We start from the raw sequence: 7,205 nt of genomic DNA, 5'->3' as shown, positions 1-7,205 counted from the left end.
GCCCCCATTAACGCCTGGGTTCCCCCCTCCCTCCTCAAAGAAATTGAGGCTTCTGACCTCCTCTTCATTCCAGTGGTTCCCCATTGAAATTTGAAGAACCCAGTTTCCCAGTGCCCACAGGGTTTCTCTGCTTCTCCTCCCGACTATAATTGCTTCCCTCCCCTGAGTATCACCACCCCAACAGACGAGGGGATGCTTCTCAGAATGGATAATTGTAATTGCAACCCTACCCTGGGTCCCGACAGAGGGGTAGGACAGGGATTTTCTCAGTGTTATATCCCTACCCCGATTGCTACCCCAATTACTACCTTTGATCCCATAGCCTTTGACTAGGTCTAGGCTCGGCTCAGGTTGGAGAATAAGCAGCCTTGCCGCTAGATCAAAGAAGGTGTCTGACCCTCCGCACTTAACTATGACTCCTTCCTTCCCAGGCCACAGACTCCACCATAACGGTTCGATAGGTTTGATTCTACCACCATTGTGGAAACCCCAAAGGACATCCCAGCGAGCCACAATACCTCAGGACCTATCTACCCTGAGACCAATACCAGTGTTCCTGAACCCCCTTCCCTCGATGGAATTCCAGATGAATTCACTCCAGGTTAACAGGCTAGAACCCCAAGAGAAATAAAAGGTCTCTACTATGGCCACTTCCAGGGGTATCATTTCCATTAACCAACATTCCTCTTTTAAAATCATATTTTCCATACAATCAAGAATGGGAGCTGAGAGAACATACTAATTCTTGTAGATTAAAACTAGTTGCAGCTTGACGTCCTCTAGCCCACCACTTCCACCACCTTTAGCAGCATGTCCTGACTTCTCACTCTGCATGCAAATGCCTCCTATCCTAACTATCTTACCTTTTAGTTTCCCTAGCCAGCTGCCCCGCCTGTCGTTCGAAGGACTCTCCATGTGCCTTTGTCCTCCTTCCTCCGCCCATCCCCTTGTTTGGTTTTCTCGGGATGGGGTTTCCCTAACATATCCATAATTCCCCTTCATAACTCCTCTCTTACCATCGACTACTCTTGCCGTGAACTTGCTCCATCCACATTTCCACTTGCTAACTGCCATTTCCTACCCTCTGCTACACTTGACACTTGGTCTCCTTCTCTCCCCTCAACCCTCATCCACATCTGCCTCTTCCCTATACTACTTTTTGCCCCACTGCCCTTCACCTGCTCTCATGGCCTCATGTCGTTTGCTTCTTCCTCTGCCCTTCGAGCCAACTAGGTGACTGATCCCCCCTCGACTCCCCATGTTCTATGTCCCACCTCACCTTCCTTTACTGCATCGTACCTTTCACAACCCGATTGGGGGTGTATAAAACCATATATGATAATAGGAAAACATATTCATTAAATTGTAATATACTAACTTACATGTTTGGAAAAAAGAAACATAATGTGTTCTTCCTATAAACAATGTTGCAAGCTTCAGTGGGCATGTTTGTCAAGGTTCTCATTGCACACTCTTGCATATCCCTCTATCAGTTTTGATAATATTCCACCAAAAATTTCTTGTATGTGTTGATCTTGACTACCACTTCTTGCAACTCCACCTTCCTTTCTAGCCTTATAGTGTTTTGGCTTTTTCATTAGAGTAAGGTGGGCCTTCACTCTAACCATCATGCTATAATGATTTTTCATAATGTTATTAGAACAATTATCAAAATATACTCGAAACCCCTTGATTGTATTTTTAAAGTTGAAAAAAAATAATGTAAACATTGTGAGAAGCTCTTATGCATTGGAGATATAATGGTACTTCTTTTAATCAAGTCTATGTTTGGATTCATAAAGGATACAATGTTAGGTAAGGGAGGTAATTAAGATTTTACCAGTTTTAGTTACTTGGTTTTTTTTGAAAAGGTAAAAAAGGAAGTCCAATGCTTAAAACTTGTATTTCTTATTGGAAACCACTTCAAAGTAGATGATATATTACCTTTGTTTTTATAGAAATTATTCTTAAATATATATTTAAAACAACAAAATTATATAACATGTTTTTTTTTTTGTTTTGCTTAAATGTCAAGTTACAAATTTCAAGGACTACACAACATAAGATATTTTATTTGGTTTAGATGGCAGGGTTTTGGAAATTATACCAAGACTTGAATTTTGCTTGAAACCTTTATCTATATGTGTAATTCAAATGAAACAATAAAAGCATGCTGAAAGATCTAACAAATTGTATTCTTGTCAATGAACAAAATCTAGAGTAACTTCAATCTATTTGAAATTGGTAAATAATGACTTATAATACACTCTCTCCCCTTAAATATGGGGGACTTGAATCTTATGGTTTTACATAAGACTTCATAACATGACTTGAATTTCATGGTTTTACATAATGCTTCATAACATTAAACCAAATATTAAACTAAGATGTATGATATTGGAATTTTATTTTAATAAATCTAATTTTGGATAGAATAAGTCAGTTCAAATATTCTTGGTATGCTCTCAGTTCAAAGATTCTATAATATAAATGGGTGATATAGTATAGCTCTATAAAATGAGGATGGTTATAGATTTGCATGCCTTCCATAACCATTAGTGTATAACCACTGTTGTTTATGAAAGTAGTGTATAACCAATGTTGTATTGCAGAGTGATTAGTGGAGTCATTTCACTCAACTCAGACAAAAAAACATATCTTGAAGCATGTTGCTACATATATAGGAACAACCACGCTATAATATAGCATCCTAATAACAATTCAAAACTTGAATTTACAATAGCATTGTTATAAAAAATAGAAGTTTTCAATGACACACTTTCATCTCACTGCAACTGAAGCTTAACAGTTGCCCGTATACTCTTTAGCCAAGGATTATTAAGCAGACCCATCAAGGAAAATAATATAAAATATATCTGATGAGCATGTCAGGGGATGTCTATCTTTTCTGGAAGTTGAAGTGTTTGATGGCCAGAGCAAAGAACAAAGCAAAGACAACGGGGATACACACCATCACCGGTGCTACAATTCCTAAAAAGTTGTGTCTCATCCCGAAATAAGATTTTATGAATGTGCCCACCTTCACTTTCCCATCTGCTGTCTCCATCTCGGTTTCTACATCACCCAACTGTGAAGCAATCAGACCATAGAGTGTCCAAGAAACAGGAGTTTCCCAATAGTACCATCTCCACCATACAGGTATTTTCTGTTTTCAAAACTAAACCAGAGAATTTACCTTGTTAGGATCACTTAATATGGGAATTTCCAACTGTAGTCAACATTGCCATTCACATCATTGTTCGAAGAAAAAATTGATGAAGGGATCAAGAGTTGAAAATATGGCCTTACAGGTCGAGGAATAATGAAACCACAGAAGAGATTCCATGCAGAATAAAAAGCTGATGAAACGATTGCAGCAATATGGTAACTTGGAGTCAAGGCTACTGTCATCATTCCATAATATGTATAGTATAGAAAAGTGAAGAACGTAACGAAGAGGAACCATAAGAAATTTGGAGCTATCCACTCAAAAGAAATCATAGAATAGACCAAGATGACATAGACTACGGACTATATCAAAACATAGGGAACTGTTGTGGCCAGCAACAACCCCCCTTCTTATTTAGTGTTATCCATAATACTAAATTAGTGGGGACCCTCAGTTAAGAATCCAAAAAATCAGAGTAGTGTTAATTTTTTTTTTTTCAAATAAAATTACCATCATAAGCTTAGGAAACCCTCTTGGAAAGTCCAAAAAAGCTAAGTTTTATGATAAGGTAAGATAAAATCTTTCCTTAGGAAATATCGCATCGCATAAGATAGCGGGATGCCACCTTACAAGCATAATCCCAACATTTGCGAGATTGCGATATGCGATAATAAACAAATAGCGCATCGCATTCAGCACAACTCACATTGAAACACTCCAATTTGCCGATATGCGATGACGTCGATCGCCAGATCGCATTTCGCAAAAGATAGGTTAACAAAGATTGTCATGCATAACATTTTTGCGATTTGCGATATTGCGATTTCGTGATACAACGATGCAACGATAATACGATAATGTGATGTCACGAGCAATCAATTTTGCGATGTTATGATTTTGCGATTTTGTGATTTTACGATGTTGCGATCTGCGATGTTGCGAAGCAAATTGCAAAATCACTTCATCGCAGATCTTTCGGGCACGTTATTCAAGAAAAGTATTTTCCCTAAGCTGACACCTGGTTATGCGCTTTAATGATAATAAATGAGGTAGTTGCCAGTTATTAATGGATTATGGGTGCGTGCTTATCTAAAGAACCATTTCACGTAAGGTGGTATGCTTGATATGTCTACGACATTTAAGACTTTCCCATCACCCTTCCTTGTCATTCATTTTCAGCTCACTTGTGAATTGCAGGAACGGAGAACAGAGGCCGATACAAAGCGATATGCAAGTTAAAATGGGAAACAAAATCAAATCCCTGAGCTCAGAAGAAAAGGAAACGGCGCCCTTATATACAGATATAGCCTGTAACAGAGACGTGGGAATAGCTACGTGGGAAGGCATGTATAATTTTCTCGAAGAGGAGAATCCAGAGTAATGGAAGTAGTTGCTACCACGGGCTCAAATGGTTATTCTGAAGCATCCCTTACAGAGCTAGCTTGCTCATTCTTACACCGGATAGCAGCAAGGCCCAAAATTATCTCATCCACGAACATGGTTAAGTGGGCAGTGGAAAAAGTTGATATCAGAAACAAACAGGGCTAAGACTCAAAGTCAAGAGTTCACAAAAGTATTATTTTTACGAATTTTTAACTTTATATCTGTTGGAAGGAAAAAGCGCAAAAGGAAAAAAACGCATCAAGGAAACCCAAATCAAGAAACGGGGGCAGTTTCTGATGCGCGATTAGCGCCATCGTTGAGAATTTTTTTCGAAAAGGCAAGCTGCTAATTGCCCAATCACCTGTAAGCTTCGGAAATTGCAAAATAGAAATGATAGAGACAGGTTGGAAACAAAGAGCCCAAGAAAATACAAAAGCAATCCAAGGGTTAACCAGGTTGAACTGGGATTATTACTGGGCATACTTGGTAAAGCCACATAGCCAGTGGATGACTGTTAAGTGTATCATCAATTTGGCCGAAAAAATGGCACCAGCTCTTGTCGATTTTGTTTTCTCAGCTCAGCTAAAAGTGGAAGTCAGCCAACCGACTCTTCTCAAATAGATGCTGCATGCGTGCGATTTCAAGGACCAAATACAGAAGTAGTTTAATGTTAGATTTAAATTTAGCTTTAATTTTGTTTTATTTTCCTGAAAAGAGGACGGTCATTTAAACCGCATCCTACATTTTTGTAATAAGTTATTTTTAGATTTAGTTAGTAGTATTTAAAGCCTTCTCATGCATTTAGAGAAGGGTCCTGAAATTGATCAAAAACTTATCTCTAGAACATGCACTTTTGTACCCTCTGAGGAGGTTTTGATGAATAAATGGAACAAGATTTATTGATGTTTGCATTTGATATCTGCTACTGATGTTGCACTTTTGTACTCTTAGTGGATACTTGATCAAGGAGAGATAAATCATTATCACTTAAAGCTCATGAGTAGGACTAGTTATAAATGGTATTTCTATCTCTTAACTATTTTTGCCTTGTATTAGAGTAATTTCCAGTTCATTTATTTATATATTAATGTATGAATGTCTGAGCTATCATTTGGCACTTTTGTACAGTGATAGCTATTTATTTATGCTTAGTGTATGAATAGCTCATTATGCGATATGTTTTGCACAACTCTTTCGTCTAACTTTCTATATGAAGTGGTTCATCTGTACTGAACTCTTTTCTCATAACAGCTGAATGATATTTATTACCAGTTGTTGTTTGAAATCCATTTAGATCACATAGAAGAAAGATCACACCCCGGGTTAGTGTAGATTTACATATTTCTGTCATTAGAATAATAATTTCCTTATTATTAGATTAGAATTAGATTAGAAGTATTCTATTTAGAAACTGTCAGAAACAGAAATATCAATCTTTCTCACACACACATTGAAATTGGGAAACTGGTCCCATATCCCCAGTTGGACCCGCTATACCAAACGGAAAAGGAGCTGCCAACCAAGGTCTGGACCGGGCAGGTATCCCCCTTGTTGTAGACCTGATTTTTGGGGCTTCAACATATTTGGTGCTAGAAGGAGGGCCATCGAACTGTGAATGGCAAGCAAATCCAAATCTAAATACCATTCTGAGAGTAAATCACCCTCACCATCTCCTCCGACTTCTCCATTGCATTCAGAAACTTTAAATCCAGAGTTAGAAGTCGCTGGATCAACAGCCGCTGCTACAAACCCTGACATTTCAGAACAATCTACTATTGAACCTCCTGAAGTTGAATCTTTGATTCACAAACTTCAGCGATTTTCTATATCTCCTCAGAAATCTGATAAATCTCAAGGTAGTGTGACTTCGCAATACAACCCTGCTCATCCTCTCACCAGATTAAAAAGCGAAAAGTTTGGTGTTCAGCCAACCGAATTACCTCTACCTTCTAGGAAGAGAGCAAGGAAGTCTCCTAAAGGATCCGATAGCGAGACTCTTTCATCATCATCATCCATCTCAACCTCTTCACCACGAAGTCAACCATCCACTCCTCCACTTCAGATCATCATCCATCAGCATATTGCAACTTCCTCAACTCCTTCTCAAACATCTGGAGTTATAATATCCTCATCTTCTCAACCGCAGGGATCATCTTCTGCACTTTCCTTTGTTAGTAGTTCAGCAATGGCCCAATCTCCATGGAATAACCCAGGGGCAGTCTTAATGCCTGCACCCTTGAGTCAGATACCAGCCCATCCTAAAAAATGGCTGCCTAAGTTTAACCCTGAGGCAGGCATGCTAGCAGAAGAACATATAAATAACTTTATGTTGTCCATAAATCTCAATGGAGTTGTTAATGAGGATGTTGTTGTTCGACTTTTCCCTTATACTTTGCAAGGGATAGCTGGATCATGGTATTTATTGTTACCATCTGGATCTATTACTAGTTGGGACATCTTCCAAGAAAAATTCTTGACCAAGTTTGGTGATGTCAGGTCTACAACGACACTGATCAATGACTTGTCTAACCTTAGGGCCGAGTCAAGAGAACCTATCAAAGATTTCAATTTACGTTTCAATAAAATCCTAAACAAAATACCTATTGCTTCTCAGCATAGTGAAGAAGTGTGAAGTGAATGGTATATTACTTCT

At 38.5% G+C, this 7,205-nt stretch overlaps 1 pseudogene; it reads right to left on the bottom strand.

The window, feature by feature from the left end:
* Positions 1-2,839: 2,839 nt before the first annotated feature.
* Positions 2,840-7,205, bottom strand: part of LOC149238751 (ABC transporter G family member 35-like) — an 87,120-nt pseudogene continuing 82,754 nt past the window's right edge.

The sequence above is a fragment of the Pinus tabuliformis genome, chromosome 8, assembly GCF_031772625.1.
Source record: "Pinus tabuliformis cultivar Carrire ecotype Pingquan chromosome 8, CPIR1, whole genome shotgun sequence".
NCBI lineage: Eukaryota > Viridiplantae > Streptophyta > Pinopsida > Pinales > Pinaceae > Pinus > Pinus tabuliformis.
The sequence above is the reverse complement of the archived record's forward strand: the minus strand, read 5'-3'. Positions and strand labels throughout refer to the sequence as shown.